Source organism: Siniperca chuatsi, linkage group LG2, assembly GCF_020085105.1.
Source record: "Siniperca chuatsi isolate FFG_IHB_CAS linkage group LG2, ASM2008510v1, whole genome shotgun sequence".
NCBI classification, from domain to species: Eukaryota; Metazoa; Chordata; class Actinopteri; order Centrarchiformes; family Sinipercidae; genus Siniperca; species Siniperca chuatsi.
In genome coordinates, this window is record NC_058043.1 from 28,419,923 (window position 1) to 28,439,370 (window position 19,448).

The window sequence follows — 19,448 nt, forward strand, 5'->3', positions numbered from 1 at the left end:
CATGCTGGAGAATCCTTCCTTGTCTGACCAGAGCCAGGAGCTCCGGTGCCCAGAATGCAGAGCACAGCAAGTCCACAGCCATCATCATTAGAGCTGTACTGCTGTGGACACTAATGGCCGTCCTCGTTCTGCTGCCTCGGCACATTCAGAGGGCTCATCTGAGACTTGAGGGTGTGAACACATGAATTAATTCTAGAGAGATGAATTCACTGTTCCCGCTTTAAAGCAGGATGCAGGATGTAGAAACCTTTGTAGCTAAGAGTGCATTAGTGGTGACTCTCCTCTTTTAAACACACTTCAAAGGAGGCTAATTGTGGAGTTTGTCCTCGTTTATCTTCATTTAAAGGCTGGAAAAGATGGCCTTGTTTACTCGTTTCAATATTGTGAAGGGAGGAGCGGGGATGAGAGACAAACAGTGGTGGCAGTGTTAAGCTGGGGGATGGGGCTGGTAAAATAGATGTGCTATGGATGTGCTATCCCTGGAATCTTAATTTGTTAATAGCCACATAAGCATCTTCAAATGGAAAATATTTCAGCATTAAAAGGTGGGGTAGTAAATGTCTCCAAGCATATTTCAGTAGAATGAAGATTTATCACCTCTATTTCTCAAGAAAGTATTAAATGCAATATTTGAAAATCAATGCAGGGTCATGACAAGGCACATTCATCAAGTTTGTTTATTTCTTCAGTCATGGTGAAAAGCTTCACATGGCCATCTTTTTCCAATTACATGCAAAGACGGACATAGTCTAACCCCCTTTCTGTTGTTTTTGTAGTGGCAGTATAGATTTTCAGCCATCCAAATGAACTCTTTACAGAAAAGCCTGCAGTCATTTTGGTTGGCCCATTCTCTGGTTTTAAGCACAATCATCCTCCAAATGTACACTTTACAAATCAATACGCTTTCACAATAATTTAACTGTGTGCTCCTGAGAGCTTGCGGTAAATTCACTGTATATCATAAGTAGAATTAAATCAGTGTGGATCCTTGTTGTCCTTGCCACTGAACAGGCTGGTTAATTGATGTCATGGCAGAGACTGTATGTGTTGTTATTATTTATTTTATTCTGTGTAAGCCACTTATAGGGTTAACCAAATAGAATGCAGAAATGTACTTGGGTTTCTGCTTGGTTTCACTGGATTTATCAGGATTTTGCCCCAGATAGTATATGATTTATGATTTGGCTTCTGAATCTAATGTGATTCTGGCAAACTGGGTGTCATTGATGATGATTAGCCCAATGGCTGTGCTCTCTCCTACCGATCAATACTCATATTGCAGGAGATCAATCCCCCATATAGAGCAGAGGCTGGGATCCCCAGTGCTGCTTTTTGGCTGGAGCCTGACCAAAACTGGACTTCTAATGGCCAGGAGAAAAATATTTTAAAAACTAAAAATATTAAATATAAATTAAATTAAATAGAAAAATATTTCTTTAGTTTTGATTATCAAGGTGTATAAAGATGGTTGAAAAGCAGGGTATTTTACAGCTAAAGAATAAACATATTCGTCATGTTCTCATCTGCAATATGCTGCTCTGCCAACTTGCATGTATTGTTATACCAATCTGTCCAATAATATCAGCCCTCTGATATACCAGCCTGGCTCTAATGTTTGGTTTTAATCTTATTACCTTTGATTCCTGACCAATGAGGGTAATTCATTAGTCTTATGGAAATGGCAAAACCAAAAACACAAAATTGGGTATGCTGGCAGAAGGCTACAGTCACTTGTCCAAGGTAGTTACATTTTTGTTTAATCTCTTGAATGTCCTCTGAAAAATGTGTCCTTTGATAGTCTTGCTATTTACAAATGCAGCCTCAAAACGGTTGCCAAGATACAGATTCAATGTGTTTTTAGGCATGCTAGGATTTGTTATTAGGGTACGGAAATAAAAGTAGAAGGTTGTTCTATGGGAACATAATCTTTTTCTCTTGATGACACTTAAACAACACTTTCTTACCCCCCTGCTATCAATCAGCACAAGTATCAGAATTGAATGTGCTTCTTGTAAAATAGAAAAATATCACAAATTTCATACAAAACATAACAAAACATCTCCAAAACTAAATGTATTGACATGGGTTTACAATTGCTTGTAAGCGAGGTATACTGTTTGTAGTTCACTTGCATTTTGATCAATTCTGTTTTTCAATAACCTCATTGTGGATTAGCAGCTGAGCAATCGGGCACTGCAGACAAGTGGTGATAGAAAATCTCTCTATTGAGAGGTGTACGCATGTTGCTAAGATGCAGTGTACCAACCATTGTTTATCATTAGATGGGGCTGAGGAGGAATATGCATTATGGATGATGTAGTCCTTCTAAATGTAACACATAAACTGTTAAAGGCTGAAAGCTATATGTCAGACAGTGAAGAGCCTGCCTCTGACTGACCACAGATCCTGCTGTGACCACAGCATGAGATAGAATCAGAGATAAATCAAAGCCTTCGTTAATGGAGCCAACAGTGGAGAGGCATTCTGCTGTCTATCACCAGCTTCCTAAAAAGCAACAAGGTGGAATCAGTTAAGCACTTTTGTCTTTATGATATCTTACTGCTGTAAGACAGTGCCACTTAAAGTGTATTTAGGGTCTGTTAAAGGAACATATATTTTCTTTTGGATATGTGGTCGATTTTGTCCTCTGTGGCAGCTAGAAAAGGTCATAAATGAGGCACAGTCTGCTCTTATTGACTTGTTCTATTTGTCACACAGTAACCTTCTAGTAAGCAAACAACATTTAGCATACAGTATTTGTAGCTACCATTCCATGTTTCAAACTTTGACAGGCACCGGCAGCAAAAACACATCAGTGTTTCTTGAAACTTTGTGAAAAGACAGGAAAAGGGTGAATATTTTTACTATATATTTTTTTATTTTATCAGTGGCATTTTTATGTCTACATACTAATAACTATAAAAGTAAAAAAATTGCATAATTACTGAATAAAAACAAAATGTTTTCTAGGAAAATCTACTGTCAAATGCTCTCTCCATGCTGTCCCAAATGTCCAAAACAGAGCAATTCCTAAACCTCCCTTTAATAGAGTCTTTCAGGGAGGCACAGGAAGAGGAACAAATGCCCCTATTCAGTAGCGTCCAAAATGCTAATGCCTCCGGCTCTTAACACGTTTATAAGGGTTCCCATGTCACGACATGGCATAGTCCTCCCTAATGGTGGCTGTGGCTGGGGAAAAAGCCAGACACATTACAGAACATGACAAATATGACAACAAGACTGCTGGTTTCCTGGGGAACAGGGCATCTGAATCCCCTGTTTTCCTTCTGGAAGATGCACACAAGCGAGTTATATCACACTGAACATTGACGTTTCTTTTCTTCACAATGACTACAGTCACTGAAACCTCTGTTTTGTACCGAGCATGGCCCTTGACATTTAAAATGTCTATAAAAAGTTTCTGCCATTGTGTGGTTTTGTTACAGCCCTCACATACTCTTTGTGGATTTGTTAAAGGGAAAAAAGAGGCAATAAAGTGACCGATACCACAGGTGCTGTCATTGGAACAGTTGGCTATTCCAGTGGGTGATATTGAATTCCAGTAACTATGTGCTCCCATATGTAAATGATGGTAACACAAGGTTCTGTATTGGAGAAACTTTCTGTAATCAAATAAATGAAGGGCAGGCATGGGCTTAGTGATTGCTTTGGAAAGTAATTACTCCTTATCTGTATGGGTGCTGGAAGGCATTCTGCAGAGCCAGGCTCCAGCCTCCACGCCAGTTTGGATTGATATTATGTCAATTGCTCAAAAGGTATTCCTTGAGTGATATTCTGGTCATCCTGTGGAACTGGTTCAATGTTGTATTGACCAGTTTGAATGATTAGACAACAGAGTACATCAAACTTTTCTCTCAACTCTTAATTCCATTTTCAATATGTAATTTCATGATCCAAAGCATACAGCCGTTTGTTGACAAGACAAACACTGGATTGACATTATTGAACTATTCAGAGAATGAGATGGAATCTCAAAAGACTACACTCTCAATAGCTATTGATGTTTTGATAGCAAGTACATGATAAACATTAGCGTAAATTGACAGTGCAATGCTAGGAAAACAGAGTGACAAGCTGCCATCAAGGCTACTTTTTGGCTAATGTGAAAACGCCTGTCACGGTCGGGTGCCCACTTTGTTTCTACTGCCACAGTAATCCCTGCCTCATGTTACCTTACATAAAAATGATTCCAATCGTAGTAAAACATACAGATTCAAAATTTGGGAAAAACAGCACTAGTATTGGATTGTTACTCAGTATCAGGAGATACCACGAGTTAAGGTATTGTAATCGGAGAGAAAAAGTTGGATCGATGCATCCCTAGTTTTTTTATTTTTTTATTCGTCATTTTAAATGTATTTTCCAATATTCTAAATGAATTCCAATAAATGTTAGTATTTGTTTTATAAAACCAGCCAGTATGCATTAGGAATTCTGAATTTAAGACAGTAGTGCACATGTTTTCCACCCTGTCTAAATGCTGCTGTTCAAAGCAATCTTTTAGAACTATTTAGTCAAATAATGAAGCATTCTGCCATGAACAAATGGACTGCTATTATGCCATGACAAAGATTGCTTACCATTGCTTAGTCAATGCTGCATCCTTTTTGATGAACCACCTTTGTTGTCATTGATCCACAGTTCTTTTCTTATGTAATACTGAGTGTACACATCATCTTTACCATTGCATCATTGACATTGCTTTTAATGTACTGACATGTGCATCAAAATAAATAATAAGATTGAGGTTGTTGCTACCTTTTAGTCAAATAGAGCTCTTCACTTTTGTGGTGTTTGCCTTTGTATGGCCTGTTGTGGAGCTCACAATGTTGTGTGTTCAATCATCAGTTAACCTGATTATCCAACCAACACACGGAGGTCAGCTGCGTGCCCGGCTCGCCATCGGCTAACCTGTTACTGGGGTCCAAACCACAAAACAAATCTATATTGCACCAGTGTTTGCATGCATGATTACAATACACCTTTATTTTAGAGATACAAATAGCATGCCAACACTAATGATTTTTAACTACATTTCCTTTGGTCACACTGTCCTGTTGTACATTCGATTTTATGATTACGCAAATTAGATTCTAATCCCACTCAGTGCAGATGCTAGACTGCAGCTAAACGCTGTAGTTGCATCAGTACTTGAACATATACACCAGAACATGAGGACACCAGTCTCCTTTTGCTCTAACCACTTGATACCTCTCGAGACTTGAATTAACTCCCTCTTTGCTCAAATGTAGAGCTTTTTACTGTTATTACCTCTCAGCCACCCACAGCTTAACCCTTTATGCAACATCAAACATTGAAAACTAAATGCATGTTTTGCCTGTATTTTTCAAAGCTCCATAGCTTAATTTGTTTGTATGCTCTGGACTGTCAAAACTTGCTTGAACAAAATTAATGTTTGATAAATGGAAAAATTAGAACTGCAGCTAATGTCACCACTCATGACTCATAATCTGGACACAAATTGTATTGATTGGTCTACAGAGGGGTGCTATAATTGACTCCTCCAGAGCTCAACCTCACTGTGCTGTTAGTTATTGAGCTATAAGCTGATGTTGTGTGCTAACAAGATGTTATTTTTTTTATAATGAGGGGGGAAAACATTATAAGATTTTCTAATAAGGATGTGCTAAACAATTCTTTTTGCCCCAAATTCTTATCTGAGCTCTCTAATATTGAGTAAATTGTGCTTTTATTTTTCAAAAAACAATCTGGGGGTTTATCTATATGTATTTTGAATATAGAAACCGGTGAAAACCATTGCAAAAAACATTTAATTTTAATGTATTTTAATGTTTGTTAAAAAGCTTTGTACTTACTACCTTATTATTCTCCTTTCTTTTACGTGAAGAATATTCTGAGCTGTCCTCGCTACAAGAGGACCAACATTTGGATGTGCAGGGACATCAAATCTCGATGAAAATCTGTTTAAAACAATCTCTATACTGTAACACTGGAAATGGATTTTAAAAAATGGTTGTCAAGCTAAGTCACAAATTGGTGTAATAATAAATGCCAATATGTGGGAAAAATGCAGCAGTTAGTTCTCCTCTATGTGACTTTTAGTACAACAAAGAGCAGACCTCCACCCACACACAGAAAACACAAAGCTATATTCTGTCTTCTGGCAGCGCTTTTGATGTTAGCTTGACAAAGGCACCAACTCCAAAAGCCCCTTTCACTGGATTTTTTATGCCCCATGTGTCCTTTCAAGTTGTGAAAAGATAACTTTCTGGGTGTGCCTCATGTTTTAGTTTGAAGCAGGCATTTGTTTCATTTGTTCGAGCATCCTTTCAAGTGGCACCAGCTCTTAGAAACATTGTGAGCTTTAAGCTCTTGATTTGGTGAGACACTCCACATTTGTCATAATGGTTTGATGTTGGGTAGATATATCGGCATATCTACATTGTCCTGTGATTACATTTTCTGTTCTATGATTTGTTCCACAGTTATATCATTGTACTTAACAGTAAAATAATGATGGAAACCAGCCATTTTTATGATTGGCCATTCAATATTACACCCAATAAGAAAACTGTACCTGTTTTGCCTAAAGTCACCAGGTGCTGCTTTATGCTCATCCATAAATTTCTCAGGTACTCTAAGCTGTCCATGTTTTCCCAGAACATGCCTTTCCAGACACAGTGGATAATTTATATTGATTGATTGAAGTTTTATGAACCACTACTACCCTGAGCCCCAAGTATCCCGTGCTGTGCTTGATTTTCCTGCAACATATGTAGCAAAAAAATTAGGGATGCACAGATTGTGAAATTCTGGGCCGATACAGATACGATGTTTAAAATTCTTATTATTATTTCAATTTGGCCGATAGCCAATGCCGATATCAATCTTTTTTTGATGTTGTTTATATCGTTTTTGTTGTTATTTATTTCCCCTTTTGCGCCAGGGAAACAAAGAAATGTTCATTATAAAAAAATAATTGAACTGTTTTAAAGTTATTCAGCCCATTACACTATCTTATCAAATTTAAACAACCTTTAATATAACCTTCGTACGCATGAAAAATATTCTTTGAAAAAAAAAAGAACTGCTTCAAAATCCTTTTAGCCTGCTATACAGCAAATACAAATAACCAACACAAAATTTAACCAACTCAAAATTTTGCCAGCACAAAACTGCCATCGGTGAATGTCATCATATTTGCCAATATGCTGATAGCAGTCAACAAGGTGCATATCGGCCGATACGTTCGGCTGATATATTGGTGCATCCCTAATAAAAATATAACTAGACACTGATCCATCAAGTGAAGGCAGAAGGGATATTTGCCTAGTAGTACGGTTCCTGGTGTGATTTACAGAATTGCGCCTGTGGGCTTCTACATGGGCTAATTGGCTATCAAGAGAGGCTCTTAGAATAATAGGGCTACGGGTTTCCCACCACTGCATGCTTCCCATAGTCAAAAGTAAAGACAACTAAGAAATGTGTGGTACTGTTGCATGGTAGCACATTTTATCAAGGATTTTCCACTGTTGCTAAGGCAAAGTATCATCTAGACAATATTGTCAGCCCACACACACACTGAAGTAGACCTGCCAGTGTTCTTTTTATGTGCTCAGTGAATGGCCATGAGCATGAAGCTTGAAAAGTTGTGTAGCCAGCCTATTGACGAGCATGTCTGTGTAAAAACACACACACACACAGACGAGGCCTTGCCCTTAACTTCCCCAACCCTCCACACACACACACACACACATCTTTAATTCGCCTCAAATATTGGTCTGCCTCCTCATCTTTAGCTGTGCGTCCATGTGAGATGGATCCCACCGACATTTTCCACCACAGGATTAACAGTGTAGCGCGACGGGCTGCTCTGCCTCAGTGCTCCTGAAGGGCTGACCCCGAGATGTGTGTGTGAAGAGTGGGCAGCAGGACACTCCTTAGAAGGCTATTAGCTCTTTACTGCTTATTATGAGTGGGCGTGCAACTAAATTATCTGCCCTGCTTTCTCTTGTCATAGGACTATAGGTGGAAAAAAAGCTTGTTTTCCGGAAATAATTAATCCTACTTGTTGGCATAATAATATTGAGGAGAGCATGTTGCTAGTGCCTTGAGTGTTTCCTCATGAAACCTTTTCTCTGACAGGTGGGCTGCTACTGATACTAAAGGATACTAAAAGACAAAACCCTCCCCAGCCACAGCCTGTTCACCCTGCTGCCGTCAGGAAAGAGATGCAGAAGTATCCGCTGCCGGACCACCAGACTTCCCTCAGGCTGTGAGACTGCAAAATTCATCCCCAGCACTCCCCCATGTAAAATACTATTATTTCTAAGACTTATTATTTATTCACCGATCTACTGTATATCATATTTATTTATAACGTTTTTTTTGTTTTTGTGAGTAGCAAAAAAGGGAACTTCAACTAAATCTCGTTTTACACCCCTGTGCTGTAAAATGATGAATAAATCAACCTTGTATCCTTGTATATAGATCATCATCTTCTCATTTAGCTTCCTGCCTGCAGGACCTTTCAATCTCATTACAACTGAGCTAACCTCTCTGGAGAAGGGGATTTGATTCAGGCAAGAGTGTGCATTCGTGTGAGCAGGTCTGTGCATGTGTGAGTGTATGTGTGTATGTTTGCGCACATTGTGTGCCAATGTGTGTATGCTGATCCCTCCAACCATTTGGAAGGCTGTGTGTCCAGGGTGTATCTCAAAACAGAGCCAAGCCTGGTTACCATGCCTACACATTTTACTAAGAGACACTGCATTTATCTTAATGAATTCATTTTCAAGCTTATGTTTGCCTCTGTATTCTCTGTCAGCTGTGTACACACTTTAAATAGCTATAGAGTAGAGGCCTTTTCCATTGGTAAAAGTGACCTGGGGGACCTAGCTTATTGATTCTTGGGTGAAACATGATTAAATTGAGGTCTAAGTGGACACTTCATCTGAACTTGTCTACATGAGAGAAGATAAGAAAGTATAGGGGCCAGTCTGCTTTTGTCCAGGCTCTGAGGTGGTTAAATTAATTGCTTTTTTTAATTTTTTAGAAATAGGTTGACACATTTTTGTTGATGTTTCCAGTAGCTGTAAGTGAAAAATGGGGCTAGACAATTTTGGTTAAACATATAATCTTGAAACTCTTGTCACAGTGAACAATGGTTATTAGTCTTGAAGATTAAACATATTTTACTGCACTTTTGACATCTTGCAAAATTTGGAACTTTAATCATGTCAAATTACAAGGACATGCTTTTACTGACATGCAAATGTTCTTAATAGTTCTAAATTAAATCAAGAATATTTTACATGATGATTTGTGCAGCTTGTGTGACAGAGTGCTTGCTTAATTTCACTGTTTGTTATATGTTGTGTTTGCTTGCTTACTTTAGGTGTTGTGCAGCGCAGAGATGGAACAGACGTTGTTGTGCACATTGTGTTCAGTAGGTGTGCTAATCACGAGTAGAGATCCCCTGATCACTGCCATGATCACTGAGTGCACCATCTGTGATACTCTGATGGCCGGCAGTCTGGCTGAGAGAGCTGGATAACAGTCTGGTACAGTCTCTCCTGTGCTCTCCCTGTCCTCAGAGGGCTGCAGTCAGCCCTCCCTTCACACTCTCCTCTTTTACTTGTCATGAAAGACCTGGAACCTCTTAACACTTGCTTGCAGACAATTCTTAATCTACACCACTATGACAATATTAAACAATTTGTATAGTTCAGATAAACCACAGAATGTGTGCAGCCCCCCTTGGATGTTTTTGATTTATCTGTTTTTAGAGATCTGTTGTTTGATCAGTTTCTCTGTAGTGTGCCGCACTGAATAAATCAGCTGTCAGCGCGGATCTGGAAATAATTGAGGAGACTGTTAAAGTGCCACGGATAATGGAGAATTGCACATAAATGTGGGCAATTTCATTGCTGGAATTTTGTCTGTTTTTTATTTGCAGACACAGGTCATAAACAGTACCAGTCACATCTCTGGCAATAATCCACGGGTTCTTGCTGAGTTCAAATAAATTTTTGTGATGGAATTCCCAAACTGTGACCTGAAGTATAAACACGCTCATGTAGCATGCACTACACAGCTCTACAGTGCATCAACCCAGGACAACTTTTCATCAGTGCCTAAGTGATCGGTTTGAAGATAGGGACACCTGTTACCATGACAACTTATAAGAAAACCATACACAGAAATGCACTGGTTTTCATACTGATTCAGAGCTCAGAGTAAAAAGCACATGGTAGCAGCCCACGACAGGTTGCCCTGCTTTTCTCTGCCAGTGCCAGGTTAGAGGCTTATTGACCGTTTTTGACAGATTGAGTAACAGACGACTTTTTGGTGAAATGGGCTGTGTGCCCAAAGTTCAATTAAAAGCCTCACACTGTGTGTAGCCAGCATATTTGCCAATTGGTGGAAAACGTGTAAATGAGTCTTCATGCCACCTCAGCAATCTACATTAGTTGTCCTTAAGGGAGATTGATGGCTCTACCTTAAAAAATCCTTTTAATGTTTAACAGTTATCTTTTCTGAACAGGTTGAAGGAGATTTTTAGGCATCACGTGAGCACACGCTTTGGAAACACATAGCTACATTTTGAGGTTTTAGTTGGGGCAACATGGCTTTAGTTTTGAATGGCCTGGTGTTGTTTGTGCTTTCCTCTCATTTGGTCTTGTCTTGCCCAAGAGGGGCAGCAGGTCAAGAGAGCATTATTTTTGTTCCCTGACACAATACGGCTCTAGACCTCCGTCTTGTAGCGGTCAGATAACATTTAGCGATTGCTGCTTGAGTGAGATAGGAGATGTGTCATAAATTAAAGATGTTGTAAACATTTGCCGTGAAAACGCAATGGATTATCTCGTTTTAAATTGAATTTCTGAATGAGTCCCACCCAAGTGAATTCAGAGTGCATGCTCAAACCATATCAGACTGGGAAATGTGACAAATGACATATCAGGTGCCAGTGAAGCATGGTGACAGCAGAAAATAAGCCGTTAAAATTTATGAGAGTTTATTGAGTTGCACGATCTGCTTACACTTTCTCCCTGACTTCCTTTATGGCATTTTAACAATTGGTTCAAAGTGTGAATAAATGTTTGCTTTCTTGCCTCTGTAAGTCATGTCCAAATCAGTGAATCAACTGGGCTGGAAGTGTGAACGAGCCAGAGTAGCGGAGAGAAAGGGGAAGAGGCTTTCCCCCGGGGCAGTGCCCAGGACAATGTCAGGTTTGTCTGGCCCGAGTGCATGAACACTAAGCTTTTCGGAACTGGCAGCCCGCCCCGGTACCTACCCATCTCCCCCGGCTTCCAGAGCTGTCCAGCCCCGGAGCACTAAGCATTTGTGCAAAGTTCATAAGGCTTCCCTCTGTTTGTGTGGCCATAATGGCAGCTCCATCCTGTTGTAGCTCAAAGAGTGCTTATGGGCTCTAAGGGCCTTGCGCTGGCACTGCAGAGGCGTGTGAGTGTTCTCAGTTACTGACTTTGGCTGACTGCTCTCATTATGAAAAGACCAGTGTCTCCCCGACACAGCTCCAAATCTCAGTCTTCAGTATCAGCATTTTCTTCATCGTTTTCTCCGTCTGCCTTTTAAATCCAATTTGCTAAATGAAAACCTCAAGCTAGATAAAATTAAAAGTCAGTCCATTCACTTCAGTCCAATAATAGCAAATCTGCAAGTTAAATCAAGATGATTTATATTCAATATAAGAGAAAAGGCAGGCAATGTAATTAGTTGTCGTTGGCTGAAATACATTTTTTTTCCCAGTCAAATTAATATATTTAAATTGCCCATAACAAGCTGCTAAATGACTAAATATATCTGTCCAGTCCTATAAAAGGTACACAATCTCACCTCCACCATTTCCCAACTGTCAGCATTTGTGAGGCTTGACTGATAATAACCTTGTTATTTGTGGCTGCAAGTTCCGTTGAAGCAGCCATGCCTTTGGTTGGTTTTTCACTGCGGTTACAACCCACATCAGCATAATTCAAGCATGACCCTCCTCCCCCCTTTCATTTTCTGCCTTTCTCCCGTTAAAACCCAAGTCTCAGACTAGAGTCCACACCATACATCATCCAGACTGGAGGTGCTTCCTCCCATCCCCCTCGTGTGTCGTGGGAGAGAGACTGTGTTTTTTTTTTGTTGGGCTGGTGGAAGGGTCTTAATGACAGCCTCAGCACTCTCTGTGCACTGAGCTTTCTCCTGACATGTCACCCAGCCTCTACTCAAGTCCATCTGTAAAGTCGTGGAGTGTGGTCCCTGTTCACCAGCGTGGAACAATAAGGTCCAAATGAATCCAGTCACATACCAAAAAAAAAAAATCTAACAACGATTCATTAAATCAAATGTCGTTTTACAGTAGTAAGAGAGGAGCATGCTTCAAAGATCCAACAATGCTGGACTAATGCTGGGTGATCTTCAGTGGTATTAGCAATTAAGGAGATTGTCACTGGCTGACAGAGGAAGATTGCAGCAGGAGCAAAACTCAACAGATTTTCACACAGCAGGTGATCTGTGATCCCACCTAGTATAATTTTCATAGTTTTCCTTCAGTTGATCATTGCAAATAAACACTTTTCATTGAGCTTTCAGGTGCAGCAAACATCTTTCATGACATTGAAGGGGGCTAGATGGAACTTGCATTCCTCCACTCTCCTTTGTACACACCCGGTGAATAGCCTTTAGATTGGGCTTTGTGAGAATGATTGTCAGTGGCTTAATGAGCGTCTTTGCCAAGCTAGAGGCTTTGGCAACATATGTGACTACAGTGCCTCTGTTCCTCTGTGTCTCTAGTCTGTATGACACAACACAGTATGGGCTCAACACTCCATTTTTCTGTGAATCAGATTTTTTTTACTCTTGGTTTCCTTTTCTTGTGGATGTTATTACCTGGAACGGAATAGCTACTCATCTCATGGGGACCAGAGCTGAGAATGAAGTAAAATCTTGTAAGTATCGGATAGTATCAAGGGATGTCTATAAAGCTGTTGCAGCACATTTGGGTTAAGCATGTTTTGGTCTTTCCATGTGCAGGAGATACTCTGGGAGACATTCAGTAGATTTTCTTTCTACAAAAACGCTGACGAAAATCACGGGCTTATGAGTCACATTGTGAATGAGTTGACTTGCCATAGCTACATTAGGTTGTTTTCTTGCATTTTCTAAATGTAATCTACTTTAATGTGAAAACTGAGCTTTGTAGCATATAGTAGAACAATCTGCTATTACAGGTTTTTATTAATAATTGTTTTATTATTAGTAGAAATGACAATATTTTACGATGTCTGATACACATCTGAGTATGTTGATACTTGAATTGTGGAACATTCACAAGTGTTTCATGGGAGATAGAGTATGTGACAAGTTAAAAGTAGCATTTGTAGTATTTTCAGCCGTAAATTTGGAATTCTGCCAATTAAATAAGACTGAATGTAAGGAGTATGCAAAGCATGCTAAAATAATAGTTCCTTTAGTAAGTAAGTTATAATAATAAATAAGGTACTTCTGTATATTGACTAAACAAACAAACATACAAAATAAATACACCAGTTCAGTGATCTCAAAGCTCTAAAGCTCATCTTTTGTTTCACAGGATGAATCAGGGTTTAGATCAGATTCAAAAAAATTCTAAAGTCATGTTCAACTGGACTGGGTGTATTGCACTGTACAACAGACTAAACATACAATACAGTACAGTATGTCAGGATAATTTCTGGAACACTCACTAAACAAATACAGACTATATCCATGTTTACTTAAATACATTCTGCCTCTTGCCAAAGCAAATTTACTGACACTGAACAGTAACAGTACATTTATTTTGGACTGAATATTTATAGTATGATGATATATAAAATGTATAATATTTTTATTATGAGATAACTTATTTCAGAGTCATTAATGTTAATGTTAGATAGTTTCTAAGCTATGAGCTACTATAGCTTTGAATTGTACTGTAGTTACTGTATCTGTAAGTGTAACCAAATTAATTTGTTTCAGTTAGAAATGTTGGTCTTGGAATTGGCATTTTGCTTTCATTGGTTTACTGCCTTAAGAGAATTGTGTCAAAGTTAGCTGTTAGTTAAACATTTTATTAGTTTTAATTTAGAGAGGAAAACACAGAGAAGCAGAAAGCAGAAGAATGATGCCCCATGTCACCTGTCTTGTCTGAGATTGATGATGTTATCAACCAGTGAGTGAACTTTATTATGTACACCTAACTGCATCCTCCAAAATAAAGGTTTATGATGTTCAGTTTTTGTTGAAACTGTTTTAGAGAGGTGTTGATTCAACTGTGTGATCATTTTGGAGGCTGTTGATATAAATGATGATAATAGAAACACCTGTCAGTATAACACAATGCAATTCAACAGCACCTCAAACTCCAGCCTCCAAAACAATCATATATTTGAATCAGCACCTGTCTAAAACAATTTAAACAAAAACAGAACATTACAACCTTAATGAAGGTAGGGTTTATTGCAGGACTGTTGTATTAGACTGCACTAGTTTTGGCTAGGTGTACCTAATAAACTGGCAACTGAGTCTATACGTTTTTAACCTGGTAGCATGTGATGCAACTTTGATAAGCATCATTTTGAGTCATTGACACTGGATTCTAGAAATTACTCTAAACAATAGCTTTAAAATTGTTACAATTGGCAGTTATATCACATTTTAAGAAAAACACCATTAGACTAGTACAGGGGTTCCCAAACTTTTTCAGCTCGAGACACAAAAGAGAGATTTGGTGTCTCCCCGGGACCCAGACTTACAAAAATACATCATGAATTGCCATAACATCTACATTTATAAACTACTGATAAAGAACACACCAAACTGTGAATATAAAATTCATTATAAAAGTACATCACAGCAAAAATCGAATTTGCTGAGTGTAATGTTAAGTTTTTCACCACCTCTTAATGAACCCGCACTGTCCACTGAAACGCTAAAGGGCTTTTAATTTGAAACGGATACAGGTGTTGAGTTTGTATTAACAGCTTAATGCAGTAACTTTTAACAAGGCAAACGGGAGTGGATCAAAACTAGGCTTCGTACTAAAATGTTGTAGTGACGGCCCACATTTCCCATCATGCCATCATGTTTGTTAAGTTAGCTGTTTTATGTTGCAAATGCTACTTTTTGTGAGTGTTTGTAATGTGTCTATTCAACATGGTGGTTTATGTTTATGTTGTCATTTTCATGCTGGTTAATAGTTTTAACCAATAGTGAGGTGGCTGGTACATTTCCTGACCCCAGTTGTAATTTTTCTATTGTGTTTAAAAGTTTTGTAGCCACATGTATTGAATGGTGATGGGAAAGAGCTGAGTCCTTTCTTTTCTCAGTATTGGCTCTTTTGGCTCCCATGCTGCCCTTAATTAACGTCACTTCTACTGGTCGTTGCTTAAATTACTTTTTTATTTTTAGCAAGACATATATATGTGAGATCCTTCATCTGCAATACATTGAAATTTTCTGTCACATGAGTGTTAAAAAGTGGGATATGTCAAGAGTAACTACTACTAATGAAATAGTATGGTTAATAAATAATTGCACAACTCGATACAGACACATACAGTATATTTCAATTAAATTTGTATGATGTTGAATATCATTAAATGGTTGACGTCACAGAGAGCTGCTTTCTCTTTCTCATTCTGCCTGCCACAATATGATAGGGGTGGGCAATACAGGTTTGGTTTCGATCTGATACCAAGTAATACAGGGCCAGAATCACCAATATCAATACCAATATCAATACTTTTTACTAAAAGCGGCTATGTACTTTCATGTAGGGGAGAGCAGTGTGTCATGATTTATGAGTTGAATGCATCATCAATAGGCTAAAACTGAATACATTTTCATGACCACTAAATGATTTGCCAGCTTAGGTTAGCAATAATTGTAAGGTCATTTTTATTATTAACTTTAAGGTTATTAACTTATTAATTTTACGATTACCACTACAATTACATTACATTATTATTCTTTTAAAATTCTAGGTGGTATTTGCATTATGCTTCCCTCTCACCTCCCCCCTTCCCTCTCCCCCACCCCCCTTCTCTCTCTCTTTCTCTCTCTCTCTCCCTCTCTCTCTCAAAACCTAACACAGCAGCGGCAGATGGCTGCCCACCATTGAGTCTGGTTCTGCTCAAGGTTTCTGCCTCTTAAAAAGGAAGTTTTTCGCCAAGTGCTTGCTCATGGTGGGATTTGTTGGATCTCTGTAAATAATATTATAAAGAGTACGGTCTAGATCTGCTCTATAGGAAAAGTGCAATGTGATAACTTCTGTTATGAATTGGCGCTATATAAATAAAATTAAACTGAACTGAATTGAAGGTTAGCTGAGTGGAAGAATTTTCACCTGCCACCTGTGAGACCCGGGTTTGGTACACACATTGCAGTTAGCAACATTTTCATTCACAGCTGTGAAATAGCGCCAAACAATGATCGTCTTTTGTTCAGCCATCTCTGCAATTATATGATTAAACTAGTCACGGCACACTGCAGGTGCGCGGTATGTATGTTGTTAGAGTGCACACAATACGACAGCAGAGGAGAAGCAAAGAATCCATGCACTAAGATAAAAAACGGAATGTTGTTTGCAAAGACAGTTCTACACTTGATTAAATGCAAGAGAAAAACTTTTTTACTAGTTTTTATTATACCTATATGGTATATAAATACCATAGTCAATAGTAACTAGAATCGATCTTCAAAACGAGACGTAGTATCTGTAGTATCGATATTTTGGTATTGATCCACCCACCCCTACAATATGACCAATTACACTTATCAAACAGAGGTAATTAGAAATAAATGCCTGCCTCCAATACAAGCCTGCTTCAAATAAAGGCCTTCTGCAGTTGTGGTAAATAAAAGCCCTATCTGAGGAAATACGGTATGCATTTACCAATTGGCAACCCAATAAAAACAGGTCCGTGACCCATTTTGGTAAACACTGCTCTAGTAGATTAAATGACTTATTATGATGGGTTTATTCTTATTGTGTGTAGACTGTGAGCATCCAATGTGAATAGTGAGATTCTGCCTTGTCATATTTTAAAATCTTAAATCTAGAGTTTTGGTCTTGAGCTCATTCCATTCGATTTGTCTCAACACAATGTCAGCTCAACCCTATTAAGTGATGGAGAGGCACAGGAACTGGGCCACATATCCGACAGCTGTGTCAAACAGCTTACCCAGAGTAACACTGTCCAGATGCTCGGCTCGAGCACGGAACAGGAAATTCAAATGCTGAATTACAGTCAGCAGAGAACCCCTCATTTCACAGGCTGAAATTATGATTTTGACTATATGTATATTGAACACCTGAAGGGATTAAAAAATGGATGAAGCAGCAAAGGTATTACTGTAAAAATGTGGTTTTGCTGCTGCTCTTTGTGCTGTAGGGACATCAGAAATTCTTGGTTGTTGACAGAAATAAATTGCTTTGGGGTCTGATGGAGGTAAGGATTTGGGATATAAGAGCCATCGATCATGTCTTGCTGTGGCACAGTTTCGTCTGGGGAAATTGCCAGCATCAGTCAGACGAAGTGAATGAATGTGGAGAGGAGCACGCTGTGTTAGTTCACACAAAATAATATTCCAGTCCCTGCAGTCTAACTTGTGAATTCATCTCTCTGCCGGCTACTCTGCAAGGATCACACACTAATGTGATTATTGTCCTGGGCAAGCCGCACGCCTGTGGGACTTCAAAGAGAGCAGATCAGAGGGAAAATGAAAAAAAAATTTGTAAGCTGTGATGCACACAGGTGCAGTGCACTTTTTGAAACCTTTTCTTTTGCACTAAACATATTAACAGGTTCAAAGTGAGGACTCTGACAGCATTGGTTGTATAGTTTTAGTTTACATAACACATACATTCTGTACGATTTATTGTCATCTCATGTGCTCTGGTTGATCAGTTTAAGAGTTTTCATTCAGCATTTACATGAGGCAACAGACTAGAATTAAAAGTCATAATCCAAAGCAAAAATAATGGTTAGCTTTTATAGGGAGGTACTACTTAAGGTTTTATTCAGTACAGTTTTTATTCTTGTTTTGCCTGAATATTCTGAGTAGAACTTCATATTTCACTGAGACAAACAGCTTTCAGACACACAAAAGAGCAGCTAATTAGATGCTGGGGAAAGCCTTCACGCTCTTTGTTCATGAAAAAATTGAAAGCTTTTAGAAAAATGCACATCACTGACAAGATGAAAACCTCTAGTGGTTGGAAACCTCTTCAATTTTTTCTTTTTTCAAATGAATTACATCATACATACACATACAAGTGCATCAAAACTTACATTCATATACAATTCGAAGCCAGTCAACACTGTACATACATTTAGATACAATACTAATTAAAAATCAATTTATAGATGAAGAATGAGAAGTATACAACTCATTCACTTGTTCCAGGATGTCCAATCCCAGGTGGGGACATTATCATCCTGCTGTAGTACTGTATGTAGTTACATATCGCTCTGCAGGGTCACTGCAGGTTATATGTGGAGTATCCCACTCTCTCCCAGGTGAGGAGAGTTCATGAGGGTCATTCTTCATTATTTCATATAGACCACAGGGGGTTACAAACAACACAGTTCATCAGTGCATCCGCTCTGTATCTTGATCAAATTGAGCTCCATTCCTCCACACTTGAGAGCCTCTCCTTATTCCTCCACCCTCAGCCTCCTCCATCCTTCTCCTGTCACTCCTCTGCCCAGCTCTAGCCTCCAGTCCCCTCATCCTGCTAAAGCAACAGACCCCTGAAATATTAATGGCGGGATAATTGAACTGTCATGCTTTCTGAAGTGCAGTAAAATCGAGCCAAATCTCAATTAGACAAGCATATTATCCAATATTGCTCCCACTTCCTAATCTCATTTAGTGTCTTTTTTCTACTGCTACTAACATATTAATAATAAATGAATTGCATGGCAAAGATTGTAGTAGAATACGGATAGTCATTGTCAAAGGTCAGAATACAATGTATTTCAAATTGTAAAGAGCAAAGAGGAAAAACAAAATCTCTGAACACAGAGGAAAAGTAATTCCACATAAAAAAGTTATACCACTTATACAAGCTTTGTTTTTCACCAAGAGCTTGACAGAGTGTTAGATTTGCAAACTAAATTAGCAACTGATAGGACAAAAAGAATAAAACTGCAACAGAAAAAGCTGAACACTCATTACACACATCAGAAGCAACGCGAGTCAATTGCCGCTTAGTGTTAATCAGCTCGGCCTTTGTTTTAATTGTTCTTGAATGATCAAATGGGAATCAGTGTGGAGGCATTATCAGGACTGTGAGAGGGGAGTGTGGAGCTGCTGTCTTCCCGTCTCAGGTCTTTAGTGAAGAGAATATTTTAATCCAGCCTGACAAGACGAGGATCTGCTTAATCCTATTACAGGCTTGTATATAAACT

General features: G+C 38.8%; 1 protein-coding gene across 13 annotated transcripts in view; it reads left to right on the plus strand.

Moving 5' to 3' along the window:
• Positions 1-19,448, plus strand: part of chl1b (cell adhesion molecule L1-like b) — a 69,876-nt gene that overhangs the window by 14,674 nt on the left and 35,754 nt on the right. For 11 of the 13 annotated variants that reach the window (XM_044168558.1, XM_044168486.1, XM_044168529.1 and 8 more), the window contains exon 2: positions 8,149-8,314. The exons of 1 other annotated variant lie outside the window; for it this stretch is intronic. The gene's annotated coding sequence lies outside the window, so the exon portion shown is untranslated. Of the gene's footprint in view, positions 1-8,148; positions 8,315-12,804; positions 12,960-19,448 lie in introns of those variants that run through there. One more of the 13 variants, XM_044168503.1, reaches the window with a different exon arrangement.